At 44.8% G+C, this 24,648-nt stretch overlaps 1 long non-coding RNA gene across 2 annotated transcripts; it reads right to left on the bottom strand.

Moving 5' to 3' along the window:
* Nucleotides 1-311: 311 nt before the first annotated feature.
* LOC136397583 (uncharacterized) lies at nt 312-10,179 on the bottom strand. 2 transcript variants are annotated; one of them, XR_010749884.1, is made up of 3 exons: nt 10,077-10,179; nt 9,225-9,357; nt 312-476 (listed from the first exon to the last, which is right to left on the bottom strand). It is a non-coding gene; the product is annotated as an uncharacterized lncRNA (long non-coding RNA). The 2 variants fall into 2 exon arrangements; XR_010749883.1 differs by lacking the exon at nt 312-476 and adding an exon at nt 1,470-1,487.
* Between the last annotated feature and the right edge of the window lie 14,469 nt (nt 10,180-24,648).

Raw genomic sequence — 24,648 nt, 5'->3', positions numbered from 1 at the left:
GGAGCCATTCTAGCGCCTGAGGCGGAGGCCATGGAGCTGTCCTCAGTGCTCAGGCCAACTTTGCTTCAATGGAGCCTTGGCTGCAGGAGGGGAAGAGAGAGATAGAGAGGAAAAAGAGGGGGAAGGGTGGAGAAGCAGATGGGCACTTCTCCTGTGTGCCCTGGTTGGGAATTGAACCCAGGACTTCCACACGCCAGGCCAGTGCTCTACCGCTGAGCCAACCAGCCAGAGCCTCTTTTTCTTTCTTTTAAAAATATTTTATTTATTGATTTTACAGAGAGAGGAGAGGGGAGCAAGAAGTGTCAACTCACAGTTGCTTCACTTTAGTTGTTCATTGTTTGCTTGTCATATGTGCCTTGACCAGGCAAGCCCAGGGTTTTGAACAGGTGACCTCAAAATGTCCCAGGTTGATGCTCTATCCACTGCACCACCACAGGCCATGCGGTAAGGAGTTTTCTCTGGCTGTTGATTAGAAACTAGGGGAAGAACAGAAGCATAAATACTAATAAGGAGACTATCACAGTAAATATTCAATAAATATTTCTTGAGCATCTGTGTACCAGAAACTGTGCTAAAAGTTAGGATCATGATGGTGACTAAGATGTGGGTTTCCATCCTCAGGTTGCTGATTACAGTGTGGATACAGGCAAGTAAACTGACAATTACATATCAGTGTGGTAAATGCTAGAATAAGTGTAAGTACAAGGTATTATAAGAGTACAGAGGAGGATCACCAGTCTGGGGGATTAAGCTTGCTTCCTGGAGGAGGTATTATTTAAGCTGAACTAAAAGACCGCAAAAATTAGCCAAGTGTGCCCTGGCCGGTTGGCTCAGCGGTAGAGCGTCGGCCTAGCGTGCGGAGGACCCGGGTTCGATTCCGGCCAGGGCACACAGGAGAAGCGCCCATTTGCTTCTCCACCCCTCCGCCGCGCTTTCCTCTCTGTCTCTCTCTTCCCCTCCCGCAGCCAAGGCTCCATTGGAGCAAAGATGGCCCGGGCGCTGGGGATGGCTCTGTGGCCTCTGCCCCAGGCGCTAGAGTGGCTCTGGTCGCAACATGGTGACGCCCAGGATGGGCAGAGCATCGCCCCCTGGTGGGTAGAGCGTCGCCCCATGGTGGGCGTGCCGGGTGGATCCCGGTCGGGCGCATGCGGGAGTCTGTCTGTCTGTCTCTCCCTGTTTCCAGCTTCAGAAAAAATGAAAAAAAAAAAAAAATTAGCCAAGTGAAGGGTTGGGAAAGGGCATCTAGGCACCGAGAAGACTTAGAGAGGAGCAAGAACTTGGTGAGGTTCAGGACCCACTAGTAGTTCAGCATGGCTGGATCTTAGAGGTATATTTCCTGTAAAAAAAGAAATCAGTCTTGCCTTGATGGGATAGCTCAGTTGATTAGAGCATCCCAGTGCACAGAGGTTGCTGGTTCAATCCCTGGTCAGGGCACATACAGGAACAGATCGATGTTTCTTTCTCTTTCTCTCTCCCTTCCTCTTGCTCTAAAAAAATTAATAAATAAAATAAAAGTAAATCAGTCTTAAGTTCTTTTGTTTATTTGTTTTTTAAATAAGCCTCTTGAGTTTGCATAGGAAAAGCATTCAAAGGTTTTTCAGCAACTGACTGACATGGTTCAGGGTCTGGCCCCACTCTCAACTGCCTTCTCCCTAATCTCCTCAAATCAGTCTTAACAATAATCTGTTGAGCTGCAGCTTTGAACCTGATATTATGATTGGTATTGAAAAATAGCATGTTGGTTGAACACCTCTGTTCTCCTTTAACTAAATGAAAAGGAAAAGAGAGGGAAAAATCACTACTTTCTGAGTAATGGAAAAGATCTGCCCGAGAAACTGCTTGAGACTACTTAGACCCTACCACCTGTGAGGCGACAGTGTGAAAAATAGTCTTGGGGCCTGCTTTAAGCTTTTTTATGGACTTTGGAAAAATCCCACTTACCAAAGGATGGGGCCAGTCAGTTGATCCTATGGTTTAATAAGCTGACTCATTAGGTTTGTCCCTAACCTCTAGGGTGGCTGTGCATAAAATGTATTTCTTTTTTTTTTTTTAATTAATTATTTATTTATTTATTTTTTACAGAGACAGAGAGTGAGTCAGAGAGAGGGATAGACAGGGACAGACAGACAGGAACGGAGAGAGATGAGAAGCATCAATCATTAGTTTTTCATTGTGCGTTGCAACACCTTAGTTGTTCATTGATTGCCTTCTCATATGTGCCTTGACCGCGGGCCTTCAGCAGACCGAGTAACCCCTTGCTGGAGCCAGCGACCTTGGGTTCAAGCTGGTGGGCTTTTGCTCAAACCAGATGAGCCCTCACTCAAGCTGGCGACCTTGGGGTCTTGAACCCGGGTCCTCTGCATCCTAGTCCGACACTCTATCCACTGCGCCACCGCCTGGTCAGGCAAAATGGATTTCTTATTAGCACAATTGGTCTGTATGTCTTGAGATAGTGGTTCACTACCTGTGCAATTAGACTTTTACTTTATTTTTTTTTGCAATCAGACTTTTTTTCCCCCCAGACTCTTCCTCTAGACAAGCTTACTAGGGCACTTAAGACTAACGGATGCCTTTTTAAATAGGATAGGCCATTCCCACTTCTTTCCACAATGCATTTCTTACTAGAGACTTGGAGCCGCAAAAATAAGAAATAACAATAGCCAATATCAACATCAGTTTATTTAGTTTTTATAGCAGTCCTATGAGGCTGGTACTGTTACTCCTACTTTATAGTTGAATAGATACAAGCACAGGGAGGTTAAGTCACTTGCGTGAAGTTACCAGGGATTTGAACCCAGGTCTGACTTGATAGCCCAAATTTTTTTTTTCTTTTTTTTTTTTTGAAGCTGGAAACAGGGAGAGACAGTCAGACAGACTCCCGCATGCGCCTGACCGGGATCCACCCGGCACGCCCACCAGGGGTGATGCTCTGCCCATCAGGGGGCGATGCTCTGCCCCTCCGGGGCATCGCTCTGCCGGGACCAGAGCCACTCTAGCGCCTGGGGCAGTGGCCAAGGAGGCATCCCCAGCGCCCGGGCCATCTTTGCTCCAATGGAGCCTCGCTGCGGGAGGGGAAGAGAGAGACAGAGAGGAAGGAGGAGGGGCGGGGTGGAGAAGCAAATGGGCGTTTCTCCTATGTGCCCTGGCCGGGAATCGAACCCGGGTCCCCCGCACGCCAGGCCGACGCTCTACCGCTGAGCCAACCGGCCAGGGATAGCCCAAATTTTTAAATTCTCTGCCATAAGCATGGCTGACTTGAGGATATAAAGACAAAGAAACAACCAACAACCGCTAAAATAATATAAATTGGTAAATTTTGGCCTCTAGTTCTATGAAATGGAGCATCATTATCCTGAATTTAGTGATTATACAATGGCTACAAAAGCACAAACATTTATAGCCCATAAAAGCAAAGTTTCTTTGTATCATGAGTTCACCTAAATGAATTTATTCTCAAACTATTACAATATTAAGTTGCTTTGATAAAGCTCAGGTTAAGCAATTTGCTGCTTTCTTAAGGTTTATCAAGTCTTTTTTATTTTCTTTTGGGCAGGGGAGGGAAGGAGAATAATCCAATGTTCTAAACAAGCAATCTACTGGAAAGGAAATTAAAGTGGGAGTCTTTTCCTCTTAGTAAATTTCACTGTTACAAACAGGAATTTCTGAAATCTTTCATTCACCTTAGAGCCCAATATCTATAATGCCTAGTACATAATAACTACTACAAATCATAATTACATATTTGCATATTTAAGGATTTAGCATATGCCAGGCTCTGTGTAAGCTTTTAAATCTAGGGGAAAGAACTATCATTATTTCTGCTTTACAAAGAGGAAGAAACCAAGGCTCACAGAGTTTAAATAATTTTTCCAGATCACATAAGTGGTTAATTAAGGTTTGAAGCTCAGTGTTGTCTGATTTCAAAGTCCAAGCTCTTAGACTACAAATAGTTGTAGAGGTTTGTTCTAAGACATGGGTACTTATTTAAGTGTATGAGAATGATTATTATAAGAAGGTGTTTCTCCTACAATTTTGAACAAGTCAGACTCCTCTTTTCATTCCAAAACACTCCTCAGTCTAATCTAAATTATTAGATCAAAATATGAATTGGAAAACATTAAGGGTATTATCGTTTTTTTTTCTTGACTTCAACGTAAGGCCCATTTGACACTTTGTTGATGGTTACAGAGCATATCACGCTCTGAATGCTATAGAATTACCAGGTTGTCATTAGCAGTGGTTCTTAATAGGAGATCTAAAACATTTCTGTGAAAATGGCTGATACAGGCATTAGTAGACACATTCTCCACTAGATGGGGTAAGACAACGAGAGCTGAGATATAAATGATAATTAGGCATCAAGTAGCAAGTGATAATTAGGCATCAAGCAGCATGGCAAAAGTCATGCCTTAGGTGGGCTCTGCCTGCTGAAACTAAAAAGATCATTATAGAACAAGAGCGGTTTTTATTTTCTTGGTTTTGTTTGTTTTAGTGATGAAAATGCAAGGCGTTCTCAAATATTCTTTTCATAGAGATATAGTAAAGCTATCAGCAAAAAGGTCCAATTCAGACATCACACCTTAAGACAAATTCTGGATGGCATAGAAATAGCTTAGTAAAAAATAAAAAAGAAATAGTTTAGTAAATTACAGCCAAGTGGTTCCTAGGAATGCCATCTAAGAGACAACAACCTGCGAAGTTGGGGGGATGTCAAAGGATGTGCCTTTAAAAAGCTACTAATATACGGGGCCATCTTCTCCCTGGCCAGAATGCACGAGTGCAGGGTAGAAGTGGGGGTTGAAACTTCTAACATTTATACTTAATGATTCACTCAGAATTTTTGCTTTTTTGCCTGCAATTTTGAGTTCAGTGGGTTTGAAGGACCTATTTCCCAAGGAATGCTTCCTCCAGGGAATACAGACATTAAATTAATTCCTTTAATTGGAAGCTAAGACTTCCCCCAGTCATTCTGGGCTCCTCAGACAATTGAGCCAATGTCAGAAAAAGGATTTTCAATACTGGCTAGGGTGATTGATCCTAGTTATCAAGTGGAAATAAGGTTGCTACCAAAAGTGGCAAGGAGAACTATGTCTGTTCCCAGTGGATTCACTCCTAGTACTCCTATAACCAACAACCATCAGTGTGAAACTATAGCAGAGCAGTTAGAAAGGCAGGGCCACCTAGGAGTGAATCCTATGGCAGTGAAAGTTTGGATCATCCACCAAGCAAAGACTCCCCTCCAGTCAATGTGGTGGCAGAAGAGGGACAGAAGAAGTAGAAGGCAGCTGTGAGTACCAGCTTAGCCTCATGATCACCTATTGAGGCAGGTGCTATAGCTATTCTGGATATCTTATACTCATTAATTTTTTCTCCTTCCCCACTTCCTTACTTCCTCCCATGCCCCACTATCTGGCATGAAAAATGCTGGTGGTGGCTAACTTCACAATTTAGGTTCTTGGTGGGAGAATAACTGAACTGGCATCACCCAGCTACAGTATAGTGGGTATCTGAGAAATTCTGTGCCTCCATCTGTTGCCCACCCCCATCCATTCTCTTTCCATGTTTGCCCTGTGCCCTGGGAAGCTAAGCTCCATGGTCTGCATCACCTGGGCTCATTGCTCACTTGGGTTCCACCAATAGGAGGCACTAACAAGAGATGGGCACGCAGAAGGGGAGTGAGTTTGGGGTTTTCCCCTGCTCTGGGTTGCATTTTCTTATTTTCTGGAAGTGGTTGCTTCCTTCCAAGACAACAGCTTCTGTCAGCAGCCCCTCTTATATGGCTCGGGGTCTCCCTGGGTTCCTTCTCCCTGCCTTTCACACAAGCATGGTCGTAACTTTCTGCTGTTGCTAGCCTCTGCCCACCTCAACTTCCATTTTTGGTTCCCATAACTGTGCCCAAACCTCTTGACTAGTCCCTTCATTAAAGTTTCTTGAGCCATCTGAGTTTAATTCAGTTTCCTGCTGAGACCCTGACTGATAGATCAATCATTTAAAGGTGAGATGCAAAATTCTCAAAGCAAATCTGTTTATTATTAAAAAATAAATCAAGCCGTAAAACATATTAAGGATGGGAGATGAAAGTTAAGTTATTCTTTGAAAAAACATTTACTGAGTGCTTCCTATGTGCAAATTAAGTGTTGGGAATATCAAAATTAATGTCAGTTGCTGCCCGCATGTACAAGCCAGCTGGGAGGCAGAGGTGTTCACAAACTGTGCAGTGAGATAAGTTCTCTGTAATAGAGTTGTTGAAGCGCCATGGGACAGATTTGAAGTTTACTCATTCATTTTACAACTTGGATTTATTTCCATCCCCCTCCTCCCCTGGCCCATAAAATGGCATGTAAAATCTAAGAGAAATACAATTATTTTAAGATTATTTCATCTTCTGTCTTAGTATAGGATATTAATTCCCAATGCGACAGTTAAAGATCAGAAGGGATGTTCACCAAAATGTTCCCAGTTGTTATCTTTGAGAAGTGGGAATAAAAGAAAAATTTCATCACCACTTTACGCCTTTCCACATCATTTTATTTTTTTCAATTTTTAATTTAAAAAATTGGTAAAAGCTCTATGCAATTAAATATGTAGTATAAATGAAAGAAAGGAAATGGTGCTAATGGCAGATCTCACAGAGGAGGATATTGATTTGGGCCTCAGAGAACAAGTAGGAGGAACTCATGGAATAGAGAAAGAGGAGAGGCTAAAACAGAATCACAAAATATCCTATCCTTGTTTCAGATACTGTAGTACCTCCTACAAACCTGTGCCTGTAAATTAATTTGTTGATAGCATCTTGTCAGAAAACAAATATGTATTGAGACCCTGCTTTATGCCAATATATTAGATACCAAGGCAGTATAAGTCAGGGTTCCTGCTGTCAGAGTACTTACAGTCCCCATGGGGAGTTAAGACATTCTCAGAACAGAGACAGCCCATGGTTAACTGCCAATGTGTTTGGCCCATGAAAGAGCAGGAAAAGCTGAATACACTGCCAATGTTTGAGCCTGAGCTCCTTGGAACAGTGGTGCCATTTACAAAAATGGAAAGTTGGAAAAAGAGAGCTGTTTTGAAAGCAGATATACTTATAGTAAAATATCACAGTCTATGTAAATTACTCTTTGGCTATGCAAATGAGCAGGGCTGCATAAGTGATGTTAAGACTGCAATGTGCCAGGAACTATAATAATCTCTACCTTTCATCGAATGTAGACTGGTGCCAGCACTGTGCAAAGTCATTTGCATACATTCTCATTTAATCTGCACAACAACTCTATGAGGCCATTATGATCCCTATTTTTTAGTTGAGAAAAGTGAAACTTGGACAGGTTAGGTCACTTGCTAAGGCCTTGCAACCAGTGAGAAAGTGACAGATTAGGATTTGAACACAAGTCTGTCCAACTCTCAATCACTATGACACTCTGCTTTGTCATCCAGGAGTGTTTTTACTGGAACCTCAATGTTTTTTCCTTGAGTCTGCCTGCCTGCGTGCACTGGCCCAAGGAAATGCAGAAGCAGGACTTTGCAGTATAGAAAAAAAAATAGTTTAATACTGAATTGGTCAAAAAGGAGATGGAGAGTTTATGCTTTAAAAATCTGACTCCTAGCCCTGGCTGGTTGGCTCAGTGGTAGAGTGTCGGCCTGGCGTGCAGAAGTCCCAGGTTCAATTCCCGGCCAGGGCACACAGGAGAAGCGCCCATCTGCTTCTCCACCTCTCCCCCTCTCCTTCCTCTCTGTCTCTCTCTTCCCCTCCTGCAGCCAAGGCTCCATTGGAGCAAAGTCGGCCCGGGCACTGAGGATGGCTCTATGGCCTCTGCCTCAGGCGCTAGAATGGCCCTGGTTACAACAGAGCAATGCCCCAGATGGGCAGAGCATCGCCCCCTGGTGGGCATGCCAGGTGGATCCCAGTCGGGCGCATGCGGGAGTCTGTCTCACTGCCTCCTCGTTTCCAACTTCAGAAAAAGACAAACAAAAAAGACAAAAAATAAATCTGACTCCTGATGGCATATAGTTTACAGGTTATATGAGGCAAAATCACAATGTACTGCGGGTTAGGGGGTGGTTCAGGGTCGTGCTGGGAGCTGATTGGTTGGAGGTGAGGTAAAGGTAATAAATGATTTCTTTAGGTCTTGAGGAAAGTTCTGAGATCTTTCCTCTGTCCTGTCTCATGGGAAAATAGCCAGGGTGTTTTTCCACCTTAGGACTCAGGAGCTGAAACATAACTTAGGTCAAGATATTATCTTCAGCTTGCCAGAGGTCTGGACTGAGTGACAATTAGTCAGGTCTGGTCTACTGTCTTCTTTCTTGGAGGTAGCTGATTATCTGTGGAAAAGGCTAAGTAAATCACTTTGAGCAGGCTTTCGTCTCTCAGTAAAAATGACCAAACAAACAAGGCGAAGGATACTGGAAAGAGGGTGATGATTCTAAATAAATGCAGCTAATATTTCCTGATAACCTCTTATGTGCTCAGGCCCAGGTAATGGCTGGACTCTATTCTGTTGACCAGGCAGGTATTATCAATGTCTGCCAGGAGGGGAAAACTGAAGCTCAAAGAAGTTAATTAGCTCTCCCAAGGTTCCATAATGGAAATAATGGAACTAGGATTTCAAACAAGGTGTGCATGGTCCTAAAGGCCCCACCATTTTGCACCTTACCTCAGTGTCTGTGTTGGAGTATGCACTGATGACACATAATATCATAATGACCAATATCACTGATGACCATAATATCAACAGCTAACATTTCATCAGTGCGTCCTGGACATGAAGGACTCTACTAAGTAATTTATGTATATTAATTTTATTTTGTGATACTCTTTGAAGCAGGTATTATCAATCCTATTCTACAGGTAGGGGAATTGAAATTCAGAGAGGTTAAGAGACATTACTAAAGTCACACAGCTAGAACATGGTTGAAGTAAGCTATATATGAAACTGTGGGCTTCTATTGCTTTTCAAGAATGGAAAAAAAGTTTTGATTTCAGAGAGAGGAAGAGGGAGGGAGAGCGATAAGAGAGAGAGAGAGAGAAACATCAATCCGTTCTTGTATGTGCCCTGACCGGGAATTGAACCTGCAACCTCCGTGCAGCTTAACAGTGCTCTAAGCAACCAAGCTATCTATCTGTCCAGGGCTCAAGAATTTCATAAAGGAAATTTCTGTGTGGGACCCAATGGGTGACTAGCTAGGCGAAGCTTTATACGTGAGTAATTGCATAAAGCCAGTTTCACATGCTTCCTGGGTGATCTTCAGTGGTTGGAATGTTGAGCTTCTGGTAGCAGACTCCCTGGATAGCATCAGTATCACTCACAACTGCTTTGTTGAGTCGTAGGGCTTTCTCTGTATCACATTCCTTGCTTCACCCTAGGGATCGAGAACAGTATGTGGGTTTTGATCTTGCCTTTCATCAGGGATGGAGAAAGCACGAGAGTTTGTCCACTGCCTTAATTGTTAGAAGTGTTTGGGCTGAATCAGGCACTTGTGGCTGGCCAGTGCCTCTGCCTCGCAGTCCCAGTGGCCAGCATCACTTTCCCTGACTGAACCAAGTGGGAAGAGGCTGACTGGGTCAATAGAGGCACCTGCCTGGCAGTGGGGGGCCTCTGAGACAGAGCTCCAATTCTCTCCTGGCAACCCTAACTGTGGCCTGGGCAAAACCAAGTGAAGACACTCCTAAGTGACAGCAGCTTGGGTGGAGAGGAGGCAGAGATGGAGATTCCCTGTGGGGTTCTGGGCAGAAATAAGCAGGAGCTCAGTTGACACTGTGATTGGTAAGCCAGAGCAAGGAGGGGACCATTAGGCCAACTACCTCTCTTTCCCTTGGTCATTAGTCAGAGGGCCTCAGGGAAAATGTCAGCTTTCCTGATCAGATATAATTTCCAGCCCCCTGCTGTATAACTGAGTGATTCTCTCCACATGTGGTCAGTAGCAGATTTTTCTCAAGGTGAAAGCAATTAGGTCTCTACCTCCTCCTCTCCTACTGCTAGAAAGAAGAGGAAGATGGAAGGGAAGCGGTCCCTGCTTCTTCCAAGGTCAGCCAGGGTGTCTAGCCTGTTCCGGTAATTGGCTCCCCCACCTGTTCTTACCTCTCACAGGTTGTTGTGGTCTCAGGCATTTTGGTATCCCTCAAGGTGGTGGAGGGCGGGAGCTGCTGCTTTCCACTTCTGCCAGAACAAGAGAGAGGGCATCTCTCCCTGTGCTGGGCTGGGCAGCGAATTAACTGGAACACTGTGAGGCAGCACACACATGGAGCTGATCTCCTCCCCTCTTTCTCTGGAAGATTCCAAACTAGGCAGGAGAAAACTCTTTGGAAGGTGGAAGAATTCATTCATTTGGTTAACAGCTGTGCCAAGCACTGTGCTAGAAGTTTCTGGTCCCTATTTTTTTTTTCTTTCTTTTTTTTACAGAGACAGAGTCAGAGAGAAGGATAGATAGGGACAAACAGGAACACAGAGAGATGAGAAGCATCAATCATCAGTTTTTCGTTGCGACACCTTAGTTGTTCATTGATTGCTTTCTCATATGTGCCTTGACCGCAAGCCTTCAGCAGACCGAGTAACCCCTTGCTCGAGCCAGTGACCTTGGGTCCAAGCTGGTGAGCTTTGCTCAAACCAGATGAGCCCGCGCTCAAGCTGGCAACCTCGGGGTCTCGAACCTGGGTCCTCCGCATCCCAGTCCGACGCTCCATCCACTGCGCCACAGCCTGGTCAGGCTGGTCCCTGTCTTGAAGCTGAGGAGAGCACGGTGGGTGCAGGAAGTGGAGGGGTGGGGGGAGTGATGAGCAGAAAATTACCGAGGTGCTGAATGTTACAACAAAAGAGGGAAGGATACTACAGGGACCTGATCTACAATAGAAGTCAGGGAAGGCTGCTTGGAGGAAGAGACTTTTAAAAAAGGATAAAATCTCAAGGTAAAATGTTTAAAGATAAAAAGAGCAAAAAATTGAAAATGGAAGTTTTTTCTTCTCCCCCGCCATCCTCCCTAGTGGTAACACTAGTGTTCTGTACTTTTCTAGGAATTTTCCATATATAGCTAAGTGTAAATACATATGTATGGCACTCCTTTTTTTAAAAAATGGGATTTTACTGTGCACCTATTTTGCTGGTTATTTTCTTTCACTTCACAGTATATCTAGTGCATTTTTCCATATCACTAGAGAGAGCTTTGCCACATTCTTTTTGAAGGCTGTGTGTGATATGAGGAAGTGATTTTTTAAGAGGCAAAACCTGAAGAATGAGTGAGATTAGGAGGGCAAAGGGGTAGTTCTTTAAGGAAGAGTCTAGAAAAAGAAAAAACATAGATCGCCTTAACTATACCTCTTAATATCTCCCCTCCGCCCGTTTTCCGATCCCCCCACCCTCGTCCCTCTATCTGCTGCCACACTTCTCCCACTCTAATTGCAAAGCCAGTCAGTTCCTTTTGTCTTGCCCTATCCCTGGGGAGCTTCATTCTTCTTGCCAAAGCAACTTATTAAGTATTTTCCTAAACAAAGAACCATCTACCCAGAGAAAAATTATGCCACTCCCCTAACAGACAAAAGTAGCTGCAGGCAGTTGTGGTTTTAAATAGCAATTAAGAAAAAAATCTGTTATACACATAAAGCACCTGGCAGTTCACAAATGGAGCTTGGTTGTTACTATTATTATTTACATATGCTGATGGTAAATTGGCTGCTGAAAAAACTCATCCTTCATCTTGGAGCACCCACCTCTTGGTTGGTAGCTTTAAATGCAGAAATGGTGTTTCATCTTTATACTTCTAGCTCTCAGCACAGGCCCTGACAGAGCAGAAACACAAGAAATGAGTGTTGAGTTAAATACTCAAGAGCTCAGTATACTGCTCTGAGCAGACACTGAGTCTTGGATTTTGTGGGTCTGCTGTGATCTGAACCCCAATATAGATGCTTTGGAACAGTAAAGATAAAAATTTTATTTTCTTTGTGGCAGAGACAGAGAGGGACAGACAGACAGACAGGAAGGGAAAGAGATGAACAACATCAATTCTTCGTTGTGATTCCTTAGTTATTCATTGATTGATTTCTCATATGTGCCTTGATGGGGGGGGGGGGCTACAGCAGACCGAGTGACCCCTTGCTGGAGCCAGCGACCTTGGGCTCAAGCTGGTGAGCCTTGCTCAAACCAGATGAGCCCATGCTCTAGCTGGTGACCTCCGGGTCTCGAACCTGGGTCTCCCACATCCCAGTCCAACACTCTATCCACTGTGCCACTGCCTGGTCAGGCCCATAAAAATTTTTAAAAAGACTTCTGGCCCAGCCCTGGCCAGCTACCTCAGTGGTAGAGCATTGGCCTGGCATGTGGAAGTCCCGGGTTCAACTCCTGGCCAGGGCACACAGGAGAAGCACCCATCTGCTTCTCCACTCTTCCCCTCTTCATTCTCTCTACACTCTCTTCCTCACCCACAGCCAAGGCTCCATTGGAGCAAAGCTGGCCTGGGCGCTGAGGATGGCTCCATAGCCTCTGCTTCAGGCACTGGAATGGCTCAGGTTCAATGGAGCAACGACCCAGATGCGCAGAGCATCGCCCCTGGTGGGCATGCTGGGCGGATCCCTGTCGGGTGCATGCAGGAGTCTGTCTCTCTGCTTCCCTGCTTCTCACTTCAGAAAAATACAAAAAAAAACCCCAAACAAACAAAAAAATAAAAAGACTTCTGGCCCTGGAGGACTTCACTATCAAGCTGGGCCTTGTGAAATGTCATATTTCACAAACTGTAGGCCCTGGCCAGTTGGCACAGTGGATAGAGCATTAACCTGGTATGTAGACGTCCCAGGTTTGATTCCCAGTCAGGGCACGCAGGAGGAGTGACCATCTGTTTCTCTCCCACATCTCTCCCACTTCTCTCCCTCTTCCCCTCCCCCAGTAAGTGGCTCGATTGGTTTGGACATTGGCCCCAGGTGCTGAGGATAGCTCCTTGGTCTGAGTGTCAGCCTCAGGCACTAAAAAGCTCTGTTGATTTGAGCATTGGCCCCAGACAGGGGTTGCCAGGTTCCCTGTCAGGGAACATGTGAGAATCTATCTCATTATCTCCCCTCCTCTCACTTAAAAAAAATTTAAAAATAAAATAAAAAATTGCCTGACCTGTGGTGGCACAGTGGGTAAAGCATTGACTTGGAATGCTGAGGTCACTGGTTTGAAACCTTGGGTTTGCCTGGTCAAGGCACATATGGGAAGCAACTACTACAAGTTGGTGCTTCTTACTTCTCCCCACCCCTCTCTCCTCTATCTAAAAATCAATAAATTAAAAATAAATAAATAATAAAAAACAAACTGTATAATAGCCCTATAGTCCTTGCTATCTTTGGTTGTTTGGTCTTTTGGGGAATGAATAAGCTCTCCCTCCACTAGTCATAGAATAGATATGGTAATGTGCACAAATCTTAAATGAACACCTGGATGGATTTTTATACATGCATGTATCTTTCTGTTCACCCCCCAGTCTCCGCCAGATCAAGATACAAAGCATTTCCAGCACCCAGCAGGCTCCATTGGCCCATTTTCAGGTGTAGCCCCTACCAAAATAGAAATCACTATTTCTGACCTCTATGACCATCAACTGTTATTGAGTTTTTATTATTAAACTTAAAAATCTAACTTCAACAGTTAAAGTCATTTTTAAATGTTTATTTATTGATTTTAGAGAGAGGAAGAAAGAGACAGACAGACAAACAGAAACTGATCTGTTTTTGTATGTGCCCTGACCAGGATGGCACTGGCAGCCTCCATATATTGGGATGATGCACCAACCAACTGAGCTATTTGTCCAGGGCTAAAGTCTTTTTTTAAAGTAACGTTTTACTGAGCCGAAAATGCTAGCCAAAAGACCAGTATTGGGTCATGGAGTCCAAACTACCCAGCAACATGGGTAAGTAGAAAAGACAGTATGTCCTATCATCCCAGAGTTTTTTTGTTTTGTTTTGTTTTTTTTTATTTTTTTTATTTTTCCGAAGCTGGAAACGGGGAGACAGTCAGACAGACTCCCGCATGCGCCCGACCGGGATCCACCCGGCATGCCCACCAGGGGGCGATGCTCTGCCCATCTGGGGTGTTGCTCTGTTGCAACCAGGGCCATTCTAGCGCCTGAGGCAGAGGCCATGGAGCCATCCCCAGCGCCCGGGCCATCTTTGCTCCAATGGAGCCTCGCTGCGGGAGGGGAAGAGAGAGACAGAGAGGAAGGAGAGGGGGAGGGGTGGAGAAGCAGATGGGTGCTTCTCCTGTGTGCCCTGGCTGGGAATCGAACCCGGAACCCCCGCACGCCAGGCCGACGCTCCACCACCGAGCCAACCGGCCAGGGCCTCATCCCAGAGTTTTGTAAGTGTTTTTATACATAGAGCAGAGGTCAGGGGTAAGAAAGAGGGAAAGAGGTATCTGAAAGAATTTACATGAGCTGTAGGCAAAGGGATGGGAGAAGGTGATGTTGGGCCAGTTCTGAGCTTGCAGAGTCCCTGTAAAGAAATGTTTGCTCCTGTGGTGTGGCTGTGGGAAGTAGTTCAGAAAGCCCCCTGAAAACAAGCAGAGGCTCCTGGAGTTAGAAGGTGCCTGGCTAAAATAATCTGCGCAAATAGCCACCTGGAAATTAAACCAAAATTTCAACAGACAAAACAGGAATGTAAGACGTCCTTTGTTAGCTGGCCCACAGCCATGAACAGACTGCCTCTTTCTTTCACTCTCTGGCTACTATAGTTTAATTTAGAACATCTCAGAATATTTTTCTTATTATAAATGGAATCACACAGTATATGCTCTTTTAGGACTAGCTTCTTTCACTCAACATTATAGCTTTAAGATTCATTCATGTCATGCCTGACCAGGCGGTGGCACAGTGGATAGAGTATCGGACTGGGATGTAGAGGACCCAGGTTCAAGACCCCGAGGTCGCCAGCTTGAGCGTGGGCTCATCTGGTTTGAGCAAAGCTCACCAGCTTGGACCCAAGGTTCCTGGTGTGAGCAAGGGGTTACTCGGTCTGCTGTGGCCCCACAGTCAAGGCACATATGAGAAAGCAATCAATGAACAACTAAAGTGCCACAACGGAAAACTGATGATGCTTCTCATCTTTTTTTGTTCCTGTCTGTCTGTCCCTATCTATCCCTCTCTCTGACTCTCTCTCTGTCTCTGAAAAAAAAAAGATTCATTCATGTCAGTACTTAGTTCTTTGTGTGTGTGTGTGTGTAGTACAGTGTCTATTGAATGAACATGTAATAATAGATATTTGGTTTGTTTCCAGCTTTCTGGCTTTCCTGAATAATGCTGTAATGAATGTTCGTTTACTCATTTATATAGCCAAGAGAAATAAGTGCTTATTTCTCTTGGCTATATAGTATATGTGTAAGTAGAATTGCTAAGTCATAGAGGATACATATATTTCACTTTCCAAAGTGGATATGCCAATTTACACTCCTATCAGTGATGTGTGGGAGTTCCAGTTTTTCTGCTTCCTTGCTAACAAGTGATATCGTCAATTCTTTTATTTTCAGCCATTCTGGTCAATGGGTAATGGTATCTTATTGTTTTCATGTATTTACATTAACAAGTAATGATGTTGTTTTCATATGCTTATTTCATGTGTTTATTGGCCATTCATATGCTCATTGGACATTTGTACATCCTTTCCAAAGAGTCTGTTCAACCTTGATCTTTTCACCCAAAGATATCTCACCCACACTCATCACATCCTGTGATGTCTCCAGAGATCTTGCTCCTACACTCTATGCTCGCATATCCAGCAAGCTTTTTGTGTATGTGTGTGTGTATTTTTCTGAAGTGAGAAGCGGGGAGGCAGAGAGACAGACTCCTGCATGCGCCTGACTGGGATCCACCTGGCAAGCCCACTAGGGGGTAATGCTCTGCTGTTGCTCCATTGCAACCAAAGCCATTCTAGCACCTGAGGTGGAGGCCGTGGAGCCATCCTCACACCTGGTCCAACTTTGCTCCAATGGAGCCTTGGCTGAGGGAGGGGAAGAGAGAGACAGAGAGGAAGGAGAGGGGGAAGGGTGGAGAAGCAGATGGGTGCTTCTCCTGTGTGCCCTGGCCGGGAATCGAATCCGGGATATCCACACACCAGGCGGATGCTCTACCACTGAGCCAACTATCCAGGTCCTGTTTGTTTTTTTAAGTGCGAGGAATGGAGATAGTGAGACAGACTCCTGCATGCCCCCCTGGCTGGGATACACCTGGCAACCCCTGTCTGGGGCCGATGCTTGAGTACCGAGCCATTTTTTAGCTCCTGAGGTTGATGCGCCTCAGCACATGCTCTAACAATCAAGCCACTGGATGCAGGAGGGGAAGTGGAAGGGAAGGGGGAAGGGGAGGGGGAAAGAAGCAGATGGTCGCTTCTCCTGTGTGCCCTGACCAGGTATTTCACCCGGGATGTCTGTACGCCAGGCCGACAAACTATCAACTGAGTCACTGGCCAGAGCCCAAGTATTTTTAAATTCTTTTTAACTTTTTAAATTCTATGGAAAGAAAGTGAGACAGACTCCCACATACTCCCCAACCAGGATCCACTTAGCAACCCCCATCTGGGGCCAATGCTTGAACCAGCCAAGCTATCCTCAGTGACTGAGGCCCATGCGAGAACAACCAAACTATCCTCAGCACTCGGGACTGACAGTCAAACCAATCGAGCCACTGGCTATGAGAGGGGACGAGAGAGAGAGAAAGGGGAGAGAGAAGGGAAGAGAAGCAGATGGTTGCTTCTCATGTGTGCCCTCACCAGGAATTGAACCTGAGACATCCATACACCAGCCCAATACTCTATCCACTGAGCCAGCTGGCCAGGGCCCAGCTAGCTTTTGATATGTCTAACAAGATGATCCACATGCCCCTCAAGATCAACATGCCAACTGAAATCTTCACGTCCTCTTCAGACCCAAATCCATTCTTCTTCCTTTCCTCTCAGGACTACTTCATCATCTGGCCCATCGTCTTCATTCTCACTGTCCCTGTCCACAATCTCACATATCTCAAGAAATTTGCACGACCTATTTCCTTTCCCCACCTCACGCCCCTCTTTGTCCTGAAACTTCCTTTCCAAGTCTCATCTTACATGTCACTTCCTCCAGGTTAGGTGTTTTTTATGCTCTCCTCTAGTACCAGTTCCTTCCCATCGTGCCACATATCACACTGTGTTGTAATTACCGGTATCATTGCCTGAATCCCTGAATCAGACATCTGTTGTCTTTGCCTACTTAGCATTCATTCCCCGCTCCTTAGTATTCTCATTTTCCCTGGGAACCATCACTCCATTCTCAACCCGTGTGATCTGGGTGGGGTTGCACAGAAGGGAGTGCTTATCACCCAGGCCTTGGTCAGTCAGCATAATTCCATCTTTAAGCCCCATAACTGGGTCAATGTTAATTTAAGCATGGTATCAAGGTGGTTGATCAGAACCAATCTTAGGGTTTTCATTGGGACAACTGGAAAAGAAGCATTCTTTTTCTGAAGGGGTTACCGACAGGCTAAGATGAAAGCCTGGAGCCAATGACAGCCATCATGCCACCACAGGCCAAGGCTGCCAGAGAATGGAACTTTCAGTTAAGTGAGCCAATAAATTGCCTTTTGCTTAAGCCAATTTGAATTTGTATAAGTCAGTTGCAACCAAAATTGTGCTGACTAATAAATTCCCCCACTAGATTGCAAACTCCATAAAGGCAGCACTGCCAGGCATGTAATGGGAATTCAGCAAATAAGAGTTTAAGGACGGAAAACCAGAAAGACTCCTCCTTTTCACTTTGCTGGATCCTTCCTTCTGACCTCCCCTACCAGATGGTGCTCAGCCATTCATCCTCAAGTCTATCCTTGCTGGTCTGAGGTGGCTCATTCATTCTCAGCCATGGGATTGTTGCTTCCTGATTCCTTTTAAGTTTATGTGCCTGTCCCACTAGAGATTCTGATGGCTGTCCCTTGTCTGTTCTCCAGATTCTCTTTGCTGGTCAATCCAACTAGCTACACATTCTAGGTGAAGATTTCTCCTCCACATTACTGGAGCACGTAGATTCTAACAAAAAGCACTTATACACAACCTTTTTACATTTTTAGTGCTTGGATGGATTTTGCCATTATTTTTACTTAGCTTTATTGTCAAACTACAGAGTAGTAGTTGTTAAAAGCACAAGTTCAGGAGGCTGGCTCCAGGGTTTAAATCCCAGCACTACTAGCTGTGTGACTTTGAGAAAATTACTTAACCTCTCTGTGCCCCAGTTTCCTCATCTATAAAATGGAGATGATAACAGTACTTACTTTATAATGTTGTTGTGAGAATTAAATGAATTGATGAATGTAAAAAGACCAAGTTACACTGGGGGAAGATCACAAGGGACATTTCACAAAGGAAGTGAAAACAAGGCCAAGTTTCCAAGTGACTAACAATGGCTTAGCTGGTTGTGGGAAATGCTGCAGAGTTAGCGCCTGAGTGTCTTACCAGAAACTTCTAATGAGTTTCCTTGTTTTCTATATTTTACCTGTAATGTGTTCTTTTTTTTTTTTTTTTTTTTTTTTTTGTCTTTTTCTGAAGTTGGAAACAGGGAGGCAGTCAGACAGACTCCCGCATGCGCCCGACCGGGATCTACCTGGCCTGCCCACCAGGGGGTGATGCTCTGCCCATCTGGGGTGTTGCTCTGTTGCAACCAGAGCCATTCTAGGGCCTGAGGCAGAGGCCATGGAGCCATCCTCAGCGCCCGGGCCAACTTTGCTCCAATGGAGCCTTGGCTGCGGGAGGGGAAGAGAGAGACAGAGAGGAAGGAGAGGGGGAGGGGTGAAGATGGGTTCTTCTCCTGTGTGCCCTGGCCAGGAATCGAACCCGGGACTCCTGCACACCAGGCCGACGCTCTACCACTGAGCCAACCGGCCAGGGCCTGTAATGTGTTCTTAATCTCACAATGACATCACTAATGAAATTATTTTTCTTATTATTTTTTGCGAGAGAGAGAGTGAGGGAGAGAGAAGGATCAACTTGTTGTTCTAGTTAGTTGTGCCATTAATTGCTTCTATATGTGCACTGACTGGGGCTCAAGCCGGCACCCTTGGGATCAAGCTGGTCATCTCAAAGTCAGTGACCATAGCACTCCATGATAACGCTCTATTCACTGTGCCACAGGCCAGGGCTAATGAAATAATTTTCAAGTGCTTGGCATCTCATTGGAGTTCAAGAGCCAGAGTATTGACCAATAACCACAAAAGGACGATGGTAATGTTTGCCTAGGAAATAATATTTTTTATATCGTACAGAGTATGTATTTCACCTGAATCAGTGAGATTCTGCGATCCTAGCACATAGATATCCACGTTCAGAGAAGATTTAGGAACTCCTCCAGGCACTACCGAACTCTGGAATTGCATGCACACAGCTGGGACACAGTCAAACATTGCAATTTTAAAAGCATGGACTTTGCAATTGGTTATATTTGGGTTTAGGTCTCATTGCTGCTTTTTGCTTGCTTGTGTGAAATTAAACTATTAATTTATTGTCACCGAGCCTCCATTTTCTCCTCTGTAGACATGGCTAAAGTAATTGCTCCTAAGTTTGTCTGCTGGTATAGTCGAAGGATTGCCAATCATAGCAGATGCTGGACATTCATTGTTAGTACCTACTTTACAAGGTGGTTGTGCAGATGAAATGAGATGGTTTCCATAAGGCAGTTAGCTCAGCGATGGGCACATAGAAACTACTTAGCAAATAAGAGTGGTTATTATTAGTTATTTTACATGTAGAGGTACTTCTGATAATCATTATCATAATAGCAGGAGAGTGAAGAGTAAGGTGAGTTAATGAGGAAGGAAGGGTTCTGAGGAGAGTCTAAAGTTTACACTGGATTTGAAAGGTGGGAAGGAATCCATTTTGGCAAAGAAGATCAGAGGAAGTGTTTTCAGAAGGAAGAAGAGTGAACAGGTGTCTGTGTGACCAAAATGAGATACTTGGCTGCATCTCAACCCTGTCTTCAGGGCACTATTGGGCCCGTGCCAGTAGCGGGAAATCCCAGAAGCTTCTCAGGCTTGGCTGCAGAAGGAAACAGACATCTCCCATGGAAAGAAAGGGAAGTCACAGAGCTGCTGTCTGGTGGTGCCCAACATTGAGACCAAGCCAGCCAGTGGACAAAGTTCTGTGTGAGGAAGGGAGCTGGCAGGGTGCAGGCCTCATGGTCAGCCCAGACTCCTTGGTGATGTGGGCAGCTGGGCTGGATGCTCCTTTCTTCCTGCAAAGTTAGCAGGGCTGGTTTAGTAGCTTTGTCCCAGATGCTCAGAATCTCTATCTCATTATGCATCATTCTTTTTTTTTTTACAGAGACAGAGAGAGAGAGTCAGAGAGAGGGATAGACAGGGACAGACAGACAGGAACGGAGAGATGAGAAGCATCAATCATTAGTTTTTCTTGCGCATTGCGACACCTTAGTTGTTCATTGATTGCTTTCTCATATGTGCCTTGACCGTGGGCCTTCAGCAGACTGAGTAACCCCTTGCTCAAGCCAGCAACCTTAGGTCCAAGCTGGTGAGCTTTTGTTCAAACCAGATGAGCTCGTGCTCAAGCTGGCGACTCCGGGGTCTCAAACCTGGGTCCTCGGCATCGTAGTTCGACTCTCTATCCACTGCGCCACCGCCTGGTCAGGCTATGCATCATTCTTATGGGCTCCTCTCCAGGAAAGGAGGAGAGTGCTGTACAGGGAAGACCAAAGGTAACTCTGAGAGTTCTGTTTTTTTTTTTCTTAAAGATCTTATTTATTCATCTGGGGTGGGGGGGAGAAGGGGGTAGGAGCAGGAAGCATCAACTCCCATATGTGCCTTGACCAGGCAAGCCCGGGTTTCAAACTGGTGACCTCAGCATTCCAGGTCTTTATCCACTGCGCCACCAGAGGTCAGGCCAGAACTCTGAGAGTTTTAAAACTGGTCTGAGCTACCAAAATGTCATCAAGGGACTGTGGGAGAGACAGCCAGACCAGGCTCTGCTGCTTTTTTGTTGGGCCAACTATGTCCTGCCTGCCCCTCCAGATCCAAACTTAACGCTGTTCTGGGTCTGACTGGTTTCAGCACATCAGCTGACTCCTTTGCCTTCTGGGTTCAGGCTGCGCTCAGCCAGTGAGGAGTCTGTGGGTGAGAGAGAAGAGGAGACAAAGGTCGTGATATTTTTTCCCTTGGCTCCCTACATAGGCTGGCAGTGTGCCTTGACTGACAGTCCCTGCTCCTCTTAAGAAGGCCTCTTCTCCAAAACTCCCTTCAGGTTCAGGTCACCATCTCTCCCCTGTCCCTTCAGGCCAAGGGGCGGTGACAGCTTCTCAGTTGTTCCTAGCCCCGGGTTACCATGCCATCACATGTGGCTCTCCTACTGTCATAAATGAACCAACCCTCTTCAAATTGTTCTAATTTGAGTGTGCCATCTGTTTTCAGTTGAGACCCTGACTGATACATTTGCCAAATAAAATTCTTGTGGTTGTCTTGAGAGAGAGACAGACACAGAGAGAATATGAATGTAAGTGATTACCTCATTATCACCTTATACCTGAAACTTGAGGTGCAGACGTTAGACATGTCTGTTCGAATGTTTAGGCAAGAGCTCAAGGTTTGCAGGCTTCTGTGTCTTTTCATCCTTTAGCTCTAATTCCTTTGGATTTGCTTTGCTCTCAGGCACTCTTTCCACCTAGGAACCCGCAGTAGCTCCAAGCTTATATCCTCTCAATGTCAAATCCAAAACAAGTTCAACTCCGTCCCAATGGTTTCAATAAAGTTCCAGCACTCTCATTGACTTGACATGGGTCACAAGTCGACTCTCAAACCAATCCCTGTGATTGGAGGGATGGACTAAGCAATTGGCCAGACCTGGGTCATACACTCTCCTCTCGAGCTTGAAATAGAGGTGTCAGCACCACCCATATCAAATAACCTGAGAGCAAGGGAAAGTGCTTCCCAAAAGAGAGTGAAGGTGCTCCACCCGAAAGAGGAGTCATGGATGCTGAGTAGGGCAAAACCATGAGTCTCGTCTATTGGGCTGTGTGAATTTGGATAAGTGACCTAACTTCTGAGACTTTTGTGTCCTCTTCTTCGAGAGTACTAGGAATATCTGATGGCTATTGAGCAGGTACTATGTGCCAGGCATTACACTAAGAGTTTTAGATGAATTTTTGGTAGATGCCATTATTTTCTCCAGTTTACAGAAGAACAAACCAAGACTCTGTAAAATAATTTGGAACCCAGCTTGCAGGGTTGTTGTGAGGATTAAGAGATATAAGAAAAATAAGAAAGCCAATATTTATTGTGCTCTTACATTGCGCCAGGCCCTGAGCCAAATATTCTGCATGGATTCATATTTAATCCTTGCAATAGCTCTCTGAGCCCTGGAAATACCTAGCATAGCACCTGGTCCAGTAGGAACTCAATGGCAGCTTCTGTCCCCTTATGCTCCCTGACTTTTCTCTTTATGTTGGTTCAAGTATCTCCTCAGTGTTGGCCATTATAAGTTCTTCAAGGTTGCTCAAGATCACTGATCTGTTCTCCCTGCTACTTAGAAACTAAGAAGAACCAGGCTCAGGGCCTGCAGGAGACTTATGGAGGGACAGGTTTCAATCAGAGGAGGGCAGGCGGGAAAATAGGCTTGGTAAAGTGATTGATTAGCATCACCCAATCAGCGTTTTTCCCTTGAGCAGCTTTGGACACTTTTAGACATCTCTGGGAGATTGGAGTTTACCCTGTTGAGGAAGTGAGAGATAGAGTGTTGATGAGTCCAAGGCTCCCCAGCAAGCTGGTATAAGAACCAGATACACATTCTGGTTTGCGCTCTAACCCCCTTGACTGCTTCTATCCTGAGGCTAGTTGTACATCATCTTTGTCCAGTCAGGTGCCAGGACCTGATGATTCCTCCAAATAATTGTTTTACCCGAGAGGTTCTTTGTCAAAAGCTTTGACCAAGTTTTCTATATTGGGATTGAAGACAGGGACTGCATCTTTCATTTTTTTGTATTTCTAGCAACTAAATGCATGTTTAATTGAATTTGATAATACTGATAATTTATAGCTTCTATGAACCAGTTAGTTACTTTACTGATCATCGAGTTTAATACTCACAACAACTTTGAGTTACAGCTACATTTTTTTAAGTGAGAGGAGGGGAGATAGTAAGACAGACTCCTGCATGCACCCCAACCAGGATCTACCAGGCAACCCCGTCTGGGGCCAATGCTCAAACAAGCTATTTTTATCACCTGAGGCTGTAGCACTGGACCAACTGAGCTATCCTAGTGCCAAGGGCTGACGCTTGAACCAATCGAGCCATGGGCTATGGGAGAGAAAGGGGAGAAGGAGGGGAAGAGAAGCAGATGGTCTCTTCCTTGTGTGCCTTGACCAGGAATTGAAGATGGGATGTCCATACACCAGGCCAACACTCTATCCACTGAGCCAGTCGGCCAGGGAACAGATACATTTTTTATCCCAATTTTGCAGGAGAGGAAAGTGTGGCTCTGAGAAGTTAGGTGACTTGTCTAAGGTCACAAAGCTAGCAAAGAGTTAAATGCTAAGCTAGAAGGTAGCTTGGAACTCTCTCTTGAATTCCAGATGTGCACTCTGGCTGCCTATTTGACGTATTCACTGGCATCTGAAAATTAACATATCCAAGATTGAGTTCCTGGTGTCTATTCCTCACAACCTGTTTAGTTAATTGCAACTGCATCTGTCAGTTGCTCAGTACAAAAACCTTGAGTTGTCCTTAACGTCTTCCTTTCTCACACACTCAAGCTTTAATTGATTAACACTTGGTTAGCTCTGCCTTTAAGATTCCTTCAAAATTGAACACTTCTCACTATCTCTGCTTCTTCTTCTAGTCCAAGCCATTGTCATCACTCACCTGGATTATTGTGATAGTCTGCCTCCTCACTGGTTTCCCTGCTTCTGCCTTTGCTCTCTTTAATCTATTCATGACAGACTCATATGTCACACCTCTGCTGGAAACCCTTTAATTGGTAAATTGATGAGTAAAAGCCAAAGTCCTTATTCTGAGCTAAAAGTGGTATTCTGAGCTGGCTTCCTGTGACTTCTCTCACCTCATTTGCGGTCTCCCCAGCCCCATCACTCTGGTACACTCATTTCCCCCCCTCAGACCAGGCATTCTCACTTCAGAGACTTTGCATATGCTGTTTACACTGCCTGGAGAGCTCTTCCCCCAAATGCCCACATGACTCGCTTCCAGATCTCTTTCAGGTCTTTACATGAATGCTGTCTTCTTGGTGAAGCTTTTCTTAGATACCCTATGCAAAATTTTATACCCTCCACTGATATTTTCTGTTCTCCTTCCCCATTTTGTTATTATTTTTTCTTTTTAGGACTTATCACCATCTAAGATAATATATCTATTCTGGATTGTTGTCAGTTTTCTCACTCAAATGTAGGCTCCATAATAATAGGTTTCTGGTAAATTTTGTTTACTGCTGAATCTCTAGCTCCTTTAACAATGCTTGACATATGCTAGGTGCTTAATAAATATTTGTTGAATAAATGTCTATTTATTTTTTTGTTGAATAAATCAACAAATGAATTTAGAAGGAGAAATGAGGTCTGTTGACTCATTCTATTGCTCCACACTACCTCTCCAAACTCAATGTCTCTGTGATACACAAGTAGCTATTTGATATTACTCATCCCAGACTCCAATGCTTCTGGGGTTCTTGG

Source organism: Saccopteryx leptura, chromosome 3 (assembly GCF_036850995.1).
Source record: "Saccopteryx leptura isolate mSacLep1 chromosome 3, mSacLep1_pri_phased_curated, whole genome shotgun sequence".
NCBI lineage: Eukaryota > Metazoa > Chordata > Mammalia > Chiroptera > Emballonuridae > Saccopteryx > Saccopteryx leptura.
This window is presented reverse-complemented; position numbering and strand designations above follow the sequence as displayed.